Below are 20,334 nucleotides of genomic sequence, written 5' to 3' on the forward strand. Positions count from 1 at the left end.
GGGAGGTGGTGGTCCCCGGGGCATAATAATCCCCAGGAGGTGGGGGACAATACGCCCCCTCCCTTATTACGAAAATGCCCGATCTAACTAATGAAGCAGGGGAGCCCATGTTTCGTTTTTTTTACAATTTCAGTGGGAACTGTGGATCGCGCTGGAAAGTAAAAAATAAAATGCTTTGGGCCGTGTGTGGTCCCTGTGGGACCCCCCAAGAGTCCTAGGAGGTAAGGGTATTCTTATTCTGCCCCCCTATTGTTTCCTAATGTTTTTTCTGGGACTCAGCTCAAGCCGAGTCCCAAGATGGCTGCCAATACGTCCTGGATTGAAGTGTTAGCAACCTATCAGATCTCAGCATGAGATCAGGAAAGGCCTTAGATCCTTTTTCTTTAAATAACTCCACAACTACTGAACGGATTAACACCAAATCAAAAAAGGCACTTCCGTGGATCAATATCTACCGGTCTGTCAACTTTGGTGCAATTCTGTTCAGCATTTCGGCCTGTAGCCGTGTCTGAAGTTTTCTATTGAAATTAACATGGGCAAAACACGTTTTGGTACCTCCCCCTTTTTCAAATTTTCTTCGCCGAACTATAACTACCCTTTAATTGTGCACTGTTAAGGGTCTTGTGCAGTGGGGCTTGACTGCAGGTCATGGCCTTTAGCCAAGCCATGGATCCAACCCCTCACAGTTGATCAAACCTGCTGCGTAATCTTTTGTCTGTGTGCAGCAGGAATTGGCTGCAGTTTTGGAGCTTCAGCAAGGCCCTGCATCCAACCTCTCCAGGAGGCCAGAGCTTACATCTCCTGGCCTATGGCAAGCACATCAGGGAAGGAAGGCACTCTGCTTAAACTCAGTGGATGGCAAACAGTCAGAGTTCATGGCCTTTGGCCATACACTAATGATGTGTGCTCCAGACTGGGCCCTGTGTTTAACTCTCAGAGCAGACAAAACCTTGCAGCACCTTTGGCCATGCATAGAGTACACTCTCTACCCAACCCCTGTAATAGCTCTCTCAGGCCCCTGTAGATTATTTTTACATAATGTCTAATTTGTTTGGGTTCACAGACCCTGAAATCAGGTTTAAAGCCTTAAAAAGGACATTTGCAGGCGAGTACCCATGTGTACAGGGCATGGCTGATGATTTTTTTTAGAAATATTTTCAAAATTTGAGTCTTGAAATGTCCTCAAACCCGGTACATGGGCAACTTTAGGACCCAAACGGCCACTTTGTTTCTTAACCTGTCCTAGAACTCAGGTCTGGGGGCAGTTAGAGGGTCCAATTAGGCATGTTAGTCCACAAAACCCTCAACAAAATCTGTTTTAAAAAACTTTCCCCCTGGGGTTCCCTTTGGCCCCTCTCCACCTATGTCAGGTGATCCATGAACGTACTCCTTATACCCTTTAGACTCTTTATTTTTATTTTTGCAGGTCACGGGGACTGAGCCACATGTACTGTAATGTCAATTATAACAAATTGTTCTATTTTGTGGCCAGCCAATCAGGTTTGGGTCCTCAGACCCAAAGTAAACAACAAGAGGAATAGCTCCCTTTTTTAATCACTATTGTTTTTAGAATTTGGGTCCCCAAACATCCTCAAACCCAGGTTCATTGACAGTTCAAAGACTCAGCGGCCAAGGTATACAAAATTGTTAATCCTTTCAAACCCTCTCACCACATTTGTTAAATGCTAACATCTCAACAAATGCTGAATGGATTTCAATAAATACAGACAAAAAGCATGCTTCCTGAGTAAAAATGTTCCTGGCATGCTAACTTTGAATGTATATATTTTTTTTTACGTAGCTGGGAGAAATATTTCCTATGAAAGCTAAAATCTTTTTTGATTCCCCCTTCACTTTTTCCCTCTGCATGGAACTGCAAAAAAATTGCATGCCAGCCCTGCATATGCTAAGTGAATGTCAGGAAGTGGGGCTGGAGGTGCTATTTACCGTCAAGTCTGGTTTGAGTGCGAGGAAGTAGTGCTTTGTGGATCTTCCAGGCCGCATGACATTCAGTGAAGGAACGGTTGGCACTCATTACAAAGTGTGGGCATGAGGTTCTGTAATTCTTGAGTCTGACTCCATTTTGTTCTGTGCCACCATTTTGTGTTGCCCTCACGTAGGCCTGTGAAGGTAGCCTGGCGAATAAAGTGGCCTGGCCTTCTTAGTTCATGTATACATTAACTAAGGTTTCTTTTTGACTCTGAAATGAACTGTAAGAAACTGACCTCTTCACCTGAAACTGATCTCGCCAAGCCAATTTCCCGGATCGATCTTTGTCTGAGATTGCCAATCAATGTTCAGGACATCGTTAACTTTTAGTTTCCTTGCACATGCCTTATCTTGTTTATCATCTCTTACTGTTTCTTTTTATGTTTCTTCATTATATGGGTTATGCTTTCAATTATAGGTTTGTCCGGCTTTTGGAGGTTGAATTTGGGACATTCTTAACGATTAACTTTTGGGTTGGGATACTGTACATGTAATCATGCCATGCCCTGCAGTGCCATCTAAATCAGATTAACCTTTGTGAACTATGTAATTATAATGTTTTGCCCATATCCTGCTAAAACCCCAAAGGCTACTCACCTGCAGACCCTCCAGATTTTCCATTTGTTTAGGAATGTAATTGGTACAACTCCCTTACATGCCTGGGGCAGGATAAAGAGTATATAAGACGTGAAGTAAGACCATTCTAACAGACTGCCTCATTCAGTTGCTGAGGCGTCTATGTGACGTAGTCTCACTCATTTGAGGTTAATAAAAATGTAATTTTGTATTCCAGCTTCTGTGTCAAGTTCTTCTTTGTGAGTTTAAAAGGACTAAGTATCAGTGGAACCCCTGAGAAGTGGATTTTTGATTTCTACAAATGGCGCCCAACGTGAGGCCTCATCAGAGAAGTGGCTCTCTGAGGAAGTGATCTTGTCAGAAGACAGAAATCTACTGAGGAGGACAGGACAGGACTCTACTAAGTAGGTACTCTGTGCACGGAGGTTCTGGGGATTCTTTGTCTCTGCAGCCCAGTATATTTCTGATCTTCCTTATTTTGATCCTCCACATGATGTCACCCCTGACTGAGAACCTTTTTGGCGTGAGTATTCTAAAAAAGACCGTTAGGTCATTCAGAACTTGACAGTTAGAATTTGGACAACCATTTGTTTGGTATAGCTTTGGAATTTTGGAATTTGTGTTGGCCAACTTTGGATTTGTATAGGTTTGCATATGCAAATTGCAATTTGTGTACGCAGGTAATGAGGAGATTTTTCTTTATCTGGTTTTGTTGAACGGTGCAACGTACGAAGAGTACCTTAAGCACTACTTTGATTATAATATTGCATATTCTGCAGTATTTTTGGCATGCCTGTTTTCAAAGCTCACATTGAAGAATGTGTTGCTTTTTCTTGGAGGTACCATAGTGTGATGTGAAGTAAATTTGCCGGCTCCCCTAGAGGGAATACCTAAATAGGTTTAGGTGTAAAAACATATTTCTTGATTGGTGATTCTGTATCCCCAGGGAATTAAAATATGACAAAATACAAACAAGGATCCTTTGTTCTGTGCAATTGTAGGAATGAAGATATGTAGAGCGATTTCTTTTGGTGTTCTGCCAGCCAAAGCTAGTGAATTGAGTGTATCTTGGCTTCTTGGAAATAAAGGTCTGTGGCGCTGTTTTTGCAGTCTTTTGGAACACTAATGAGAAGCGTTTCTTGTAAATATGACTTACAACTAGTATTTACAAATGGTTTGGCTTCAGTACAGTCTGTGGGCTGTCCTTTGTTTCAGTCCTAAGTGTTGATCTGTGGGTTAAATGTGTGTTTAAATGTTTATGTGGTTTTCTGTAAGTAAATAGCGATGGTGCTATTTACGAAATGAATGTCTAAAGCGCGCCGTATTGTGTGTCCTGAGTGTTTAACCCCTTTCTGTTTATATCTGAAATGAGCTCAATATGTGTTTGTGGTTTTTCTTGTTATCTTCAGTCTGTTATGCAAAATGTTAGTTAATTAATATTAATTAGAAATTAAATAAAAATCCTGAAATGAACCATGTGATATGCTAAAATAGCTATATATTGCTATATAATGTATAGAGTAAGCAATTACACACATGTACAAACTGTTAAATGCTTAAAAAAATTAAATTCACATTCACTAGGAATAAAAAAGCCCTCAAAAACGAAATTGTGTGTTTTGCAAAAAATAAACTTACAACATTTTCCTTAGATACATTGTATTAAATCTTAACAGGCAATAACATCTTTTGAATACATTGGATTTTGCTGTATTGCACACGCATTTTGAAAGTTGAAATGTCTTAGTTTTAGTTTTAAATAGACAGCCACCGTGCCCACGTTTTCAACACTAAGAAACAGCTGCTGCTGCCGCTAAGCAAGCAACATGAAGCAATCACGAATAGACAGGAATGTTTACTCAGGCAGGACTTCGCCCTCAGTTAAACACGGGTGAATCTTTGCATTTCAGAATGTTATTTTAAAAAGGTTCCAAAACTAAGGTTCATTATTTTGTATTGCAGGAAGACATTTCAATTAAGGGTTTCCTCTCTTTAAGCATTTTTATAAGCATATTCTTGGTTCTAATGTTAAAATAATTATCCGAAAAAAAAAAAAAGAAAAAAGTGGCGCAAAAATGTGTCATGTTTTAAGTTAGGCTTATGTGCTTAGGCTTGTGAATGAATGCGTCTAAAATGATAGGCAAGGGATGCAGCTTGCTTTTATATGTGGAATTATCAAATATGATTGGGTTTATTAAAAATAATTATTAAGCATGAAAAATAATTATTAAACATAAGTGCTTCTAAATTCGTTTTTTACTATTTATAAAGCTTAATACTCATACTGTGACCTCCTAGCATTATAATTTAATTTAAGTTGTGTAGTACTGCATAATGAGGACATTTGCATATGGAATTTCTCTTGGCGCAGGCGTAACAAAAACTCATTTTTCTAAGGATTTACATGAGATATGTCTAATGTCCAATCTCTGCAATCTGTAAAGAACATTCTGAGGATGATTAATATGTAGCACAATTAAAGGATATTTATTTTTAAGTGCCCCAGGTGGCCAAGTCGAAATTGGGTGAGGGACCTATTTAGGCAGCATTTTTTTTCATTTAGAGTAGCTTTTAAAGTGCCTTAGGCTTCAGTAAATGCATACATTTAGGTATAATACAAATTTGCAGGTTGTTCTCATTTGGGGTTGCTTTTAATGGCTCAGTGAGCCAATGTGCCTGGTGCAGAGGTTTGAGTTTAATATCAGGGTTGAAGGTTTTAACTCTAGCTGGGCCTACTGAGACGTTCATCCATTTAAGGTTGATGAAATGAGTACCATTGCATAGGGTGGTAACAAGCATTTGTTCTAAAGCTGGTATGTTGTGTTGTTGTGTTCTGTGAATTATTCACAGTAGATGTTTTTGAGTCTGGGAATAGGAGTGGATTGTGGCCCCTAAAGGAAGTAATATATATGGTATGTATTTTGAATAGGGTTGGTTATTGCAAGTTAGAAAGAGCTAGGAAGGCTTTTTGTCTATGACAGCTTCATGGTGAAGAGAGAGAGGGCTGAGGAGAGGCAGATTTTGACCTTGAGGTCAGTAAGGTGGGGGTTTGCAGTATGTTGAAACAAGATGAGTTTTTGTATGACTCCTTTGAAGAAAAAATGTTTGTGTGTTTTTCACGTTTTTGCATTTTATCCTTCTATGAATTGTTCCTGCTGGTCCTGTGTGTCAGAAGTGACACAGTAAGTTGTATTTGACAGATGATCACCACTAACTGGTGACCAGTTGTCAAAAGGAGGGTGAGGAAAGTAAAAGAAAGTGTACTTTTAATTTTAAACCTGACAAATTAAGCAGGCCCAAATATTGGGTTTTGGGCTGCATGAAGTGCGTGCGTCATCGCTCATTTACATGTGATATTGTAATTTTTCTATGCTTTTTGTGCTTGGTATACAGCAAGTATATCTGATGGCTTGGCATGTGTGTTTTTTTATTTTTTTAATGTATGTTTTTGTTTTATGTTGTTGCTCCTGATACTATTACAAGTTTTCCTGTGTTGTGAGGGGATGTCATGACGATGTACATCTTTGAGCAACAGTTGGTTGAACTTGCTCTGATACTAAATTTCACAGATATGATATTTTCATACTGTGAACAAGACAGACAACACTTCACCAGTGCATCATGTCTATTTGGCTATAATGGTATTAAAGAAAAATAAAAGAGATATACAGGATCAAAGTGTGCCACCTGCAGTTAGTCACGTTACTGCCCCTTCCCTCAAGGAACAGGCAGCCCTAGATTTATGTTTCCTTGATTGGACCTAAGGATGAAATTATAGATCTGTGACTCTTGTACAAGGTGACTGAATTTCTATATTGCATTAGTTAATCATGTTCTGCTTCCTAAGTACCAGGTTTCATTTTCCCCGGGGAAGGAACTGTAACAGTAGCCGAGATTACCGTATATGGTGTAGCGGCCAGCGGTCGAGTTAAAATTTGTGAAACTTTGGCCTTTTGTGTATCACCCGTACTCTTGGTGTTGTGTCACATGCCTGACTATCACCCAAGTAATTTCTTGTCCTTCCTATAGATTTTTCTTTTGCCGCTTCTCCCCTAATCGATGTCACATTGTGCCTAGTTATTGGGGATTTTAGTTGTGTCCTAGTCCCATTTCCCTTTTCCGTATTCCTTTCACCAGTCAGCCCATTTATTATTGTTGGTGTATTGTTCAGGTTCACACTTCTAGACTGCAGTGATGTACCAGGGACCCCCATATTATGTATAATTCCCTTTTGTATGACCAGAAGGTTTTTTCAAGAATTTTACTTCATGCCCACTTGGATGTTTTTTTTTTATATAGCCTGACTGTCAGGGTAGTGATGGAATGTGCAGTTATTAAAGGGAGGTATCTACATGTCCCTGATAATCTGTATCATGTGCTTTCTCTTTTGAGGAGTTCTAGATAAGGAATTTAGGAACACCTAGACTTAATCATTGAGGAAAATATGTTTTCCCCCATTAGACAATGCCACTACGTGTGAGGACATCCATTCAGATAGAATTCCCATGTAACTATCTACCCCTAGATGGTAGAGGATATGCTCTCACATTGAAGCCAATCCTTTGAAGATTGCAGGCCATCTGTTTGCAATTCCCTTGTTAAATACAATGAACTGTTTTTGTACTGAATTTGAAGGAAACTAACAACTGTGTCATATTTCCTACATCACTAGTTTCTGCAGTATCAAGTCATAATAACCTGCAGAACGCTGATTTAAGCCTAATTCTCATCAGTAACAGCTACAGATAAGGGCCGGAGGTCTTGGCCCTACAGTCCCAGCACCCAGAAAAGTAGCAAGGCTGGACAGTGATCGCCAGCCCGCCATCAATGGTATCTCCAAAGCATCGTGCTTGCTTCATCAGAAGGCGTTGAACATCAGAAAAGAAGGAGGAGCTGTTGATGGCAGGGTTGATTTGATCCTTGAGTTTTCTACCTGTCATGTGCTGGTAACCTCTGACAGTGTGCAGTCCCTTGAACCCCTTGTCCTGAGTTTTGGCCACCCCTCCCCCCTTTTCTTTGCTCCAATGGAAGGGCAGTGCACCGGAGGATCCAAGATTGACAAAAGGCACTACATTATGGTGCCCATGAAAGAGCAGCCTGAGCGTCCTCTGACACTGAATAATGAGTGTTGGAGCCTGAGAATGTAGACCCGGGTCTGCACAAGATGATCTGTGCCCATGACCAATGAAGAGCATATTATTTGTAGTGTCTGCCACAGAGGAGAGAAACTGGTGTACTGCCTTAAGACATTGAGACTTTCGAGTGAGCTGTGAGTGTTTGCCAGGAGGGTACTGCAACTAAGCAGTACTATTTTCATGAAGAGGCCTGAATCGAGAGGCCCAATGCGGAAGAAGACAATGGAAGCAGACTTGATGGACGATAGAAGCCTGCCAGAGAGGCTTTGAACGGACTTTGGGCACAGTTGCACAAGCAATTCCAGTGCAATTTTATAAAGTAAATGTTAATTAAGTCCTCATTTGACTGAATTGCCATGGAAGAGGAAGTGGCTCCGCCTCTAGCATCCAAAAATGGTCCACCAGAAGTGAGTCATTTTGCTACTATGTGTGTTCGGAGACCTTTCCTGAGAGAAGTAGAGAATAATAAGATGATGTTACAGCAACACCTTGACAACCTAATGAATATTGATATAGACCTAGATTCAGATTAACATGAGTCTTAGGTTATTGCCTACGTAATGGCAAAAGGAGGGGCTGAGATTCTGTAATTCTCGAGTATGACTCCATTTTGTTCTGTGCCACCATTTTGTGTTTCCCTCACGTAGGCCTGTGAAGGAAGCATGGCGAATAAAGTGGCCTGGGCTTCTTAGTTCATGTATACATTAACTAAGGTTTCTTTTTGACTCTGAAATGAACTGTAAGGAACTGACCTATTCACCTGAAACTGACCTCGCAAAGCCAATTCCCCTGATCGATCTTTGTCTGAGATTGCCAATCAATGTTCAGGACATCGTTAACTTTTAGTTTCCTTGCACATGCCTCATCTTGTTCATCATCTGTTACTGTTTCTTTTTATGTTTCTTCATTACATGGGTTATGCTTTCAATTATAGGTTTGTCCGGCTTTTGGAGGTTGAATTTGGGACGTTCTTAATGATTAACTTTTGGGTTGGGATACTGTACATGTAATCATGCCATGCCCTGCAGTGCCATCTAAATCAGATTAACCTTTGTGAACTATGTAATTATAATGTTTTGCCCATATCCTGCTAAAACCCCAAAGGCTACTCACCTGCTGACCCTCCAGAGTTTCCATCTGTTTAGGAATGTAATTGGTACAACTCCCTTACATGCCTGGGGCAGGATAAAGAGTATATAAGACGTGAAGTAAGACCATTCTAACAGACTGCCTCATTCAGTTGCTAAGGCTTCTGTGTGACGTTGTCTCACTCATTTGAGGTTAATAAAAATGTACTTTTATATTCCAGCTTCTGTGTCAAGTTCTTCTTTGTGAGTTTAAAAGGACTAAGTATCAGTGGAACCCCTGAGAAGTGGATTTTTGATTTCTACAAATGGCGCCCAACGTAGGACCTCATTAGAGAAGCGGCTATCTGAGGGAGTGATCTTGTCAGAAGACAGAAATCTACTGAGGAGGACAGGACAGGACTCTACTAAGTAGGTACTCTGTGCACGGAGGTTCTGGGGATTCTTTGTCTCTGCAGCCCAGTATATTTCTGATCTTCCTTATTTTGATCCTCCACATGATGTCACCCCTGACTGAGAACCTTTTTGGCGTGAGTATTCTAAAAAAGACTGTTAGGTCATTCAGAACTTGGCAGTTAGAATTTGGACAACCATTTGTTTGGTATAGCTTTGGAATTTTGGAATTTGTGTTGGCCAACTTTGGATTTGTATAGGTTTGTATATGTGAATTGCAATTTGTGTAGGCAGGTAATGAGGAGATTTTTCTCTATCTGGTTTTGTTGAACGGTGCAACGTACGAAGAGTACCTTAAGCACTACTTTGATTATAATATTGCATATTCTGCAGTATTTTTGGCATGCCTGTTTTCAAAGCTCACATTGAAGAATGTGTTGCTTTTTCTTGGAGGTACCATAGTGTGATGTGAAGTAAATTAGCCAGCTCCCCTAGAGGAAATACCTAAATAGATTTAGGTTTAAAAATATATTTCTTCCTTGGTGATTCTGTATCCCCAGGGAATTAAAATATGACAAAATACAAACAAGGATCCTTTGTTCTGTGCAATTTTATGAATGGAGATATGTAGAGCGATTGTTTTTGGTGTTCTGCCAGCCAAAGCTAGTGAATTGAGTGTATCTTGGCTTCTTGGAAATAAAGGTCTGTGGCGCTGTTTTTGCAGTCTTTTGGAACACTATTGAGAAGCGTTTCTTGTAAATATGACTTACAACTAGTATTTACAAATGGTTTGGTTTCAGTACAGTCTGTGGGCTGTCCTTTGTTTCAGTCCTAAGTGTTGATCTGTGGGTTAAATGTGTGTTTAAATGTTTATGTGGTTTTCCCATTAGTGCAACTTCTGTAAGTAAATAGCGATGGCGCTATTTATGAAATGAATGGCTAAAGCGCGCCGTATTGTGTGTCCTGAGTGTTTGAACCCTTTCTGTTTATGTCTGAAATGAGCTCAATATGTGTTTGTGGTCTTTCCTGTTATCTTCAGTCGGTTATGCAAAATGTTAGTTAATTAATATTAATTAGAAATTAAATAAAAATCCTGAAATGAACCATGTGATATGCTAAAATAGCTATATGTTGCTATATAATTTATAGAGAAAACAATTACACACATGTACAAACTGTTAAATGCTTAAAAAAATAAAATGAAAATTCACATTCACTAGGAATAAAAAAGCCCTCAAAAACGAAATTGTATGTTTTGCAAAAAATATACTTACAGCATTTTCCTTAGATACATTGTATTAGATATTAACAGACAATAACAGCATCTGAATACATTGGATTTTGTTGTATTGCACACGCATTTTGAAACTTGAAATGTCTTAGTTTTAGTTTTAAATAGACAGCCACCGTGCCCACGTTTTCAACACTAAGAAACAGCTGTTGCTGCCGCTAAGCAAGCAACACGAAGCAATCACGAATAGACAGGAATGTTTACTCGGGCAGGACTTCGCCCTCAGTTAACCCCTTCGATGCTTGTGACGGAACCATTCCGTCATCAGTCACGGTTGGGCTGTGCTGATGACGGAATGGTTCCGTCACAACCACACCCATTTCAATAAGGGCCAGCACAGGAGGAGAATTCCATCAGCAGCGATGGTGTTAAACACGGGTGAATCTTTGCATTTCGGAATGTTGTTTTAAAAAGGTTCCAAAACTAAACTAAGGTTCATTATTTTGTATTGCAGGAAGACATTTCAATTAAGGTTTTCCTCTCTTTAAGCATTTTTATAAGCATATTCTTGGTTCTAATCTATACTACTATTATAAAGGAAGAACTTTGAACCTTTGAGGCGTATAAACTCGGGAACCACAGCGCCAATCCACACACCCGATACATCGTTGTAATCGTCAGGGTGTGCAGATGGACATAGGCTATATAAAGTTAAAAAATCTACGTTATTTAAAAAATTTCGCGAAAAAAAAGTAGTACTGTGGAAGAAGCGCCGGCCGCGACCTGCGTGCTGACGTCAGGAGCGCGGGGAGGAGCGGCGTCCAGGAGCGGGCGGGGGCCGGGGGCCCTGAACACTCATTTCGGGACGGGCTGCTTTGTCGGGGCGGGCGGGGGTCGGGGAAGCCTGATTGCTCCCGAACAAGGTCGGGGCGGGCTGCTACTGTTAAAATAATTGTCCTTCTTAAAAAAAAAAAAGAAAAAAGTGGCACAAAAATGTGTCATGTTTCAAGTTAGGCTTATGTGCTTAGGCTTGTGAATGAATGCGTCTAAAATGATAGGCAAGGGATGCAGCTTGCTTTTATATGTGGAATGATCCAAAATGATTGGGTTTATTAAAAATAATTATTAATTATGAAAAATAATAATTAAAAATAAGTGCTTCTAAATTCGTTTTTTACTATTTATAAAGGGTAATACTCATACTGTGACCTCCTAGCATTATAATTTAATTTAAGTTGTGTTGTACTGCATAATGAGGACATTTGCATATGGAATTTCACTTGGCGCAGGCGTAAAAAAACTAATTTTTCTAAGGATTTACATGAGATATGTCTAATGTCCACTCTCTGCAATCTGTAAAGAACATTTTGAGGATGATTAATATGTAGCACAAGTATAGGATATTTATTTTTAAGTGCCCCAGGTGCTCAAGTCGAAATTGGGTGAGGGCACTATTTAGGCAGCATTTATTTCATTTAGAGTAGCTTTTAAAGTGCCTTAGGCTTCAGTAAATGCATACATTTAGGTATAATACAAATTTGCAGGTTGTTCTCATTTTGGGTTGCTTTTAAAGGCTCAGTGAGCCAATGTGCCCGGTGCAGAGGTTTGAGTTTAATATCAGGGTTGAAGGTTTTAACTCTAGTTGGGCCTACTGAGACATTCATCCATTTAAGGTTGATGAAATGAGTACCATTGCATAGGGTGGTAACAAGCATTTGTTCTAAAGCTGGTATGTTGTGTTGTTGTGTTCTGTGAATTATTCACAGTAGATGTTTTTGAGTCTGGGAATAGGAGTGGATTGTGGCCCCTAAAGGGAGTAATATATATATGGTATGTGGTTTTGAATAGGGTTGGTTATTGCAAGTTAGAAAGAGTTAGAAAGGCCTTTTGTCTATGACAGCTTCAGGGTGAAGAGAGATAGGGCTGAGGAGAGGCAGATTTTGACCTTGAGATCAGTAAGGTGGGGGTTAGCAGTATGTTGAAAAAAGATGAGTTTTTGTATGACTCCTTTGAAGAAAAAATGTTCGTGTGTTTTTCACGTTTTTGCATTTTCTCCTTCTATGAATTGTTCCTGCTGGTACTGTGTATCAGAAGCGACACAGTAAGTTGTATTTGACAGCTGATCACCACTAACTGGTGACCAGTTGTCAAAAGGAGGGTGAGGAAAGTAAAAGAAAGTGTACTTTTAATTTTAAGCCTGACAAATTAAGCAGGCCCGAATATTGGGTTTTGGGCTGCATGAAGTGCGTGCGTCACCGCTCATTTACATGTGCTATTGTAATTTTTCTATGCTTTTTGTGCTTGGTATAAAGCACGTATATCTGATGGCTTGACGTGTGTTTTTTTATTTTTTTTATGTATGTTTTTGTTTTATGTTGTTGCTTCTGATACTATTACAAGTTTTCCTGTGTTGTGAGGGGATGTCATGACGATGTACATCTTTGAGCAACAGTTGGTTGAACTTGCTCTGATACTAAATTTCACAGATATGATATTTTCATACTGTGAACAAGACAGACAACACTTCACCAGTGCATCATGTCTATTTGGCTATAATGGTATTAAAGAAAAATAAAAGAGATATACAGGATCAAAGTGTGTCACCTGCAGTTAGTCACGTTACTGCCCCTTCCCTCAAGGAACATGCAGCCCTAGATTTATGTTTCCTTGATTGAACCTAAGGATGAAATTATAGATCTGTGACTCTTGTACAAGGTGACTTAATTTCTATATTGCATTAGTTAATCATGTTCTGCTTCCTAAGTACCAGGTTTCATTTTCCCCGGGGAAGGAACTGGAACAGTAGCCGAGATTACCGTATATGGTGTAGCGGCCAGCAGTAGAGTTAAAATTTGTGGAACTTTGGCCTTTTGTGTATCACCCGTACTCTTGGTGTTGTGTCACATGCCAGACTATCACCCAAGTAATTTCTTGTCCTTCCTATAGATTTCTATTTTGCCACTTCTCCCCTGATCAATGACACATTGTGCCTAGTTATTGGGGATTTTAGTTGTGTCCTAGTCCCATTTCCCTTTTCCGTATTCCTTTCACCAGTCAGCCCATTTATTATTGTTGGTGTATTGTTCAGGTTCACACTTCTAGACTGCAGTGATGTACCAGGGACCCCCATATTATATATAATTCCCTTTTATATGACCAGATGGGTTTTTCAAGAATTTTACTTCATGCCCACTTGGATGTTTTTTTTTTATATAGCCTGACTGTCAGGGTAGTGATGGAATGTGCAGTTATTAAAGGGAGGTATCTACATGTCCCTGATAATCTGTATCATGTGCTTTCTCTTTTGAGGGGTTCTAGATAAGGAATTTAGGAACACCTAGACTTAATCATTGAGGAAAATATGTTTTCCCCCATTAGACAATGCCACTACGTGTGAGGACATCCATTCAGATAGAATTCCCATGTAACTATCAACCCCTAAATGGTAGAGGATATGCTCTCACATTGAAGTCACTCCTTTGAAGATTGCAGGCCACCTGCTTGCAATCCCCTTGTTAAATACAATGAACTGTTTTTGTACTGAATTTGAAGGAAATTAACAACTGTGTCACATTTCCTACGTCACTAGGTTCTGCGGTATCAAGTCATAATAACCTTCAGAACGCTGATTTAAGCCTAATTCTCATCAGTGACAGCTACAGATAAGAGCTGGAGGTCTTGGCCCTACAGTCCCAGCACCCAGAAAAGTAGCAAGGCTGAACAGTGATCGCCAGCGCGCCATCAATGGTATCTCCAAAGCATCGTGCTTGCTTCATCAGAAGGCGTTGAACATCAGAAAAGAAGGAGGATCTGGTGATGGCAGGGTTGATTTGAGCCTTGAGTTTTCTACCTGTCATGTGCTGGTAACCTCTGACAGTGTGCAGTCCCTTGAACCCCTTGGCCTGAGTTTTGGCCACCCCCCCCCCCCCTTTTCTTTGCTCCAATGGAAGGGCAGTGCACCGGAGGATCCAAGATTGACAAACAAAAGGCACTACATTATGGTGCCCATGAAAGAGCAGCCTGAGCGTCCTCTGACACTGAATAATGAGTGTTGGAGCCTGAGAATGTAGACCCGGGTCTGCACGAGATGATCTGTGCCCATGACCAATGAAGAGCATATTATGTGTAGTGTCTGCCACAGAGGAGAGAAACTGGTGCACGCCCTTGAGACATTGAGACTTTCGAGTGAGCTTTGAGTGTTTGCCAGGAGGGCACTCCAACTAAGCAGTACTATTTTCATGAAGAGGCCTGAATAGAGAGGCCCAATGCGGAAGAAGACAATGGAAGCAGATTTGATGGACGATGAAAGCCTCCCAGAGAGGCTTTGAACGGACTTTGGGCACAGTTGCACAAGCGATTCCAGTGCAATTGTATAAAGTAAATGTTAATTAAGTTCTCATTTGACTGAATTGCCATGGAAGAGGAAGTGGCTCCGCCTCTAGCATCCAAAATCGGTCCACCAGAAGTAAGTCTTTATGCTACTATGTGTGTTCGGAGACCTGTCCTGAGAGAAGTAGAGAATAATAAGATGATGTTACAGCAACACCTTGACGACCAAATGAATATCGATATAGACCTAGATTCAGATTAACATGAGTCTTAGGTTATTGCCTACGTAATGGCAAAAGGAGGGGCTGAGGTTCTGTAATTCTCGAGTATGACTCCATTTTGTTCTGTGCCACCATTTTGTGTTGCCCTCACGTAGGCCTGTGAAGGTAGCCTGGCGAATAAAGTGGCCTGGCCTTCTTAGTTCATGTATACATTAACTAAGGTTTCTTTTTGACTCTGAAATGAACTGTAAGAAACTGACCTCTTCACCTGAAACTGACCTCGCAAAGCCAATTTCCCTGATCGATCTTTGAGATTGCCAATCAATGTTCAGGACATCGTTAACTTTTAGTTTCCTTGCACATGCCTCATCTTGTTCATCATCTGTTACTGTTTCTTTTTATGTTTCTTCATTACATGGGTTATGCTTTCAATTATAGGTTTGTCCGGCTTTTGGAGGTTGAATTTGGGAAATTCTTAACTATTACCTTTTGGGTTGGGATACTGTACATGTAATCATGCCATGCCCTGCAGTGCCATCTAAATCAGATTAACCTTTGTGAACTATGTAAGTATAATGTTTTGCCCATATCCTGCTAAAACCCCAAAGGCTACTCACCTGCTGACCCTTCAGATTTTCCATTTGTTTAGGAATGTAATTGGTACAACTCCCTTACATGCCTGGGGCAGGATAAAGAGTATATAAGACGTGAAGTAAGACCATTCTAACAGACTGCCTCATTCAGTTGCTAAGGCTTCTGTGTGACATAGTATCACTCATTTGAGGTTAATAAAAATGTACTTTTATATTCCAGCTTCTGTGTCAAGTTCTTCTTTGTGAGTTTAAAAGGACTAAGTATCAGTGGAACCCCTGAGAAGTGGATTTTTGATTTCTACAGGCACTACCTTGATTCAAGCTGGGCACATGTTTTGAATGCACTGCACGGCAGACCACCAACAGTGAGATATGTTTCCCCATGGCCCATGGCCTATGGACTATTGTATGTCTAGAGAGATGGCGAATATCTTTGATCCCAAGGTATAACTTTCCCTGTGGTGGGTGGCATCCTTGATAGGTGGGAAACAGCGTATATAACACTGTCAATACCACGCATTGCATTACATTGCAAGTCGTTACTACGACTTGCGCTAGATGGCGCGCAACACCAAGGAATGTGTTGGATTTGAAATCCAACACATTCCCTACTGTTGCGCTAACTGGAGTAGGAATAGTAATTTATACTATTCCTAAATTCAGTGCGCCATCTAAGTCAAGTCGTAGAAAAGACTTTCGATGTAGAGCTATGCGTGGTAACAACACGTAAGATGTAACATCTGCGTTGTAACCTACTGTGTGGTATTGTATGTAGTAGTAAAGTCCTACATTCTTGCTAGGCAGTTATACTACAATGTTGCTCAGCTGGGTCGCACTACATGGATGTTGCTTTTCAAGCATCTAAATCTCTTATTTCTAAACGATTGGATCATTAGTATTTTGGTTTACAGAGAAGCATCCTGACAAAGTCTTCGATTTGAAAACAAAGTCTGACCTATGTTCTTGCACACTTGTTTGAACTGGTATTGTTCTGCAAAGAGTTCCTGTGATGGAAAAAGACAAATTCGCAAGATGACATTTCACATGTTTATAAATGTTAATGAACATAGTCTGTAGGTTATTAGACCACTGGCCTCATGATTAATGGCATGATTTAGATCTTGGCGGACTGGTTCGTCTGTCACAACAGTGATGGCTATCCCTTAAAGGAAAAATAAATTGCATTATATCTTATGGGACTGTCACCGTTGTGATGGAGAAACCCTTTAGCCAAGATCTAAATGAAGATGATGATGATGATGAAGACAGATTCATATAGCACAGATATGCTCCTGGGAATGCCCAGGTGCTTGTCTAGCAACAAGTAGTAAATTACTGAATAAATAGCCAGGTTTTAAGCTTTTTCCTGAAAGCAAGTTCCAAACTTTCCAACCCCAGATGTAGAGGTAGAGTGATCTTTGTGGAGGGTCCTAGAAAGGAAAAATAACGTCCTTGTCCACCTCACTCTAGGCACTCTAGCCAAGGCCAGTAATTACTCAGCAGATTAAAGTTGGGCAAAAGTTTCTTCAACAATGGAAGAATCTTTGCCTTTTTCCAACCTGTTCACTCACGGATTAATCCCCTCTGCTGCCATGATTAACACGCTGGTGGGGCAGGGATCAGCAGGTGAGCTTGATTTGAGACTTTAAATGGCTGTTAGTGACTCCTCCAGAGATGGGATTAAAAAAGAGAGGGAGCACCCCACCTCTCTAGTCACTTCCCCAGGAAGGGAGAAGCTGCTACGTCCCTGCGCAGAGACTGCAAGGCTGAGTTGGATGTTAACAATTTTCACTTGAAGAAAAGAGCTAACTTATTGAACATTCTAAATTAGACCTTAAGTGTCCGTAGACATTGGTGGGTATGGTGAGAGATAGAAGAGAACATTGATTCTCTAGGATCGTCAACTCAAGGTTAGTTCAAACCTGACAGAGAGTGCCATATTTGGTGCAGATCCACCCATGGAAACCAAAGTTATAGGCAAATCAAAAAACCTTTTCAATGGAAAGTGTGGCTAAACTATGACAAGCCACTGTCACTCAGTGATGTGTATGTGTGTTAGAAATATTTTATCTTAGTTTTCAGTTTTTTTAACCTTGTAATTTGTAGTATTTGTTGTTTATTAGGTGTTCTGGTACTAACTTTTTTCAGTTTCTGAAGCTGAGGTCCAGCAGCAATATTATTAGCTTTTTACTGTCTCATCACAGTGTTTATCGCTTTTTATGAGTCAAAAAGTAACATTATTATGTACAAAAATAAACCTTGTACCCATTGCAAGGGGGCATTTGCTAGACCAAGGTCTCTTTGTGGGTGGGAATGAGAGGCATATTTACCACGTGTCTTGCAATAAAGTATTGCGTCCTAAGCTCCCATAGTGGGCTGCGTGAGCCGGCAAATTTGCACTAAGCACAAATAATGCTATTTTTTTCATTAATGTAAAGAATATGTAACATGTTGTCATGGTGCACAGGTAGAGCGAATGGTATCCTGTTGAGTTTTGTACTCAAGTCACTTGAGTTACTGCCTTGAATGCAGAAAAGCAATCAAGGGTAAATGGAATAATCTGTGATTTGCTTTAGACAATTACGTTTATTACAAATAGAAATATCATATGATTCCTTTTGCCCATTGTGTGCATCGGCTTTAATTTGATCTTAATATACCAAGCAAAGCTCGGCGATGCTTCTTTGTATGGTTGTATTTGATAGGGCTTTGCCTGAATCCTAGGACTATTTGTGCTGTTCTAAGCCCATTTTGGCCACTTTCTTTTAATTATTGGGGTTTGCACCGATTAATGCAATGAGGTTTACCGCTGAATTCCTACCAAGTTACTGCGCAAACAGCAGCAGCTTCTCTGTTAAGGCAGAGGACTGTCGCCTCACAGCTCTCTGAGCTGTGCAAAAACGAAAAACAAAATGGTAGCAGCACAATGTTATTATTATCTCATTTGTCAGTACAGAGCCAGGGCGGGGTGGGGTGGGGCTGTGCTATTCTCACAGGCAGATACATCCAGCAGGCGTGATAAGCACAATAAGTCCTCATGACGGTTTGGCCTGCTGTCTTGGGACGGCCAAACCGTCATGCACACTTAGCATTTCTCCACCCGGCTGTGTTGCACCGCTGGGTGGAAAACAATCCCAGGCTCCCAGGCACTGTGAGTGGCAGACCAGGCCATTCAGGCCAATCATGATGCTTCTGCCATGCCGGAAATACTATTGCAAGCATGACAGCAGTGTTGTGATTGGCTTTGGGGAGTCTGGGAACCTGCATACTCTATCCTACAGAAGTGCCATTCTCCACTTCAAAATCTAGAAAAGACCTGGTATAGTGAATCAGACTTTATTTAAATTTGGACTACGACAAAGACATTTTGGTTCCAGGTTCAGTAATGTAGGTAGAGGCTATCATATCCCTTTTGTCTTTTTAGAAGTAAGTACACACTTTGAAAACCTCCAAACATCCTATTCAAAATGTAAAATTCGATTGTTGTATGGCTTTTTTCTGTGTTTAAAACAAAATATTTCGATATGTATATATGTGTTTGATGTACATTTGTTTCCAAACTTTTGTGCATTGTTTTGAGGGTCAAATAATAGAAATTGCTTCGGTGGTGGCATTTACCTGTGTCCAGTAGTTATTCATGGTGTGGTCAACAGAAGTCATAAGGTTACCAACCACTGATGTAGCCAATAGACTGCCCGAACTTTCTAAACAGATAATTAGGTGATCTGAACATTGCAGTGAATAATTGTTTTTCTTGATTCAGAGAATGTTAGCAAGATTAGCTCAGATCATTGGACGTGTACTTTGCAATGTATCCCCTTGATTCGTTTAATCTGCAGCAAATATTCTTTATAATAGGGAAAAAGGTTTATGTGTGCGTTAAATATGTGAACTACTTCTTTACTGTTGGCAGAGCAAATACCCATTTGCAGGGGAGTGCCGGGTTGAACTCCGTTTAGCCAGGTGAGTACAATCGTTGCTTCACAAAACAAAACATACGAGCAATTATAATTCGTTAATTGGCCTAATTATCAGCAGTGATGCAACTTTATTGGGTAGGAGCGTGTGTCTCGGGTAATTCACAAACTGAACTGTAGATGGCACTCAAGTCCTATCAACTGTACAGTTACTGGTACATTGCAGAGGGAATTACGGTTTAGGCCCATATTTTATTTTTGAGAGGGTGAACTTAATCTATAAAGTTTAGAAAAGAAGTGAATTAGGAACTCTTGACAAACAGAAGAAGGGAAACGTGTATTGTTATAACGATTTATTAACAACTTGTAAATATAAATGTTGTTTAAGTATGTATGTTGTATTTCTATAGCGCTAACAAAAGGCAGGGGAGTGCTTTATAGGGTCAAAGACTATGGTAACGTCCAAGAGTGTTAGGAAAAGTAGTTGGTTTGTGGACAGTTGATGCCTTGTGATGTGGTGTTCTTTGAGGAGGTGAGTCTTCAAACGTTTCCTAAATTGGAGCACCGTTGTAGCTGGCCTGGTAGATACAGGGATGTTGTTCCAGATCCTGGGTGCAGAAAGGGTATGGCTTAACAGCTAGGGTGGCTGACTTTGAAGCTGGGGAGTCAGGTTCGAGTGTGGTGGGAGGCTCAAACAGCCGTGATTCTGGGCAGATCACTTAATCTCCCTTTGCCCACAAAAAAAATGTGTCCGTCTGTAATGCAACTGGTACTCATGGAAAGCACTATCATACTTTCAGGTCGAGTTCGTGCTATATAAAACTGCAACAAGAAAACCAAAAAAAAAATGGAAAGGTCTGTTGCC

Source organism: Lissotriton vulgaris, chromosome 5 (genome assembly GCF_964263255.1).
Source record: "Lissotriton vulgaris chromosome 5, aLisVul1.2, whole genome shotgun sequence".
In the NCBI taxonomy this organism is placed as follows: Eukaryota; Metazoa; Chordata; class Amphibia; order Caudata; family Salamandridae; genus Lissotriton; species Lissotriton vulgaris.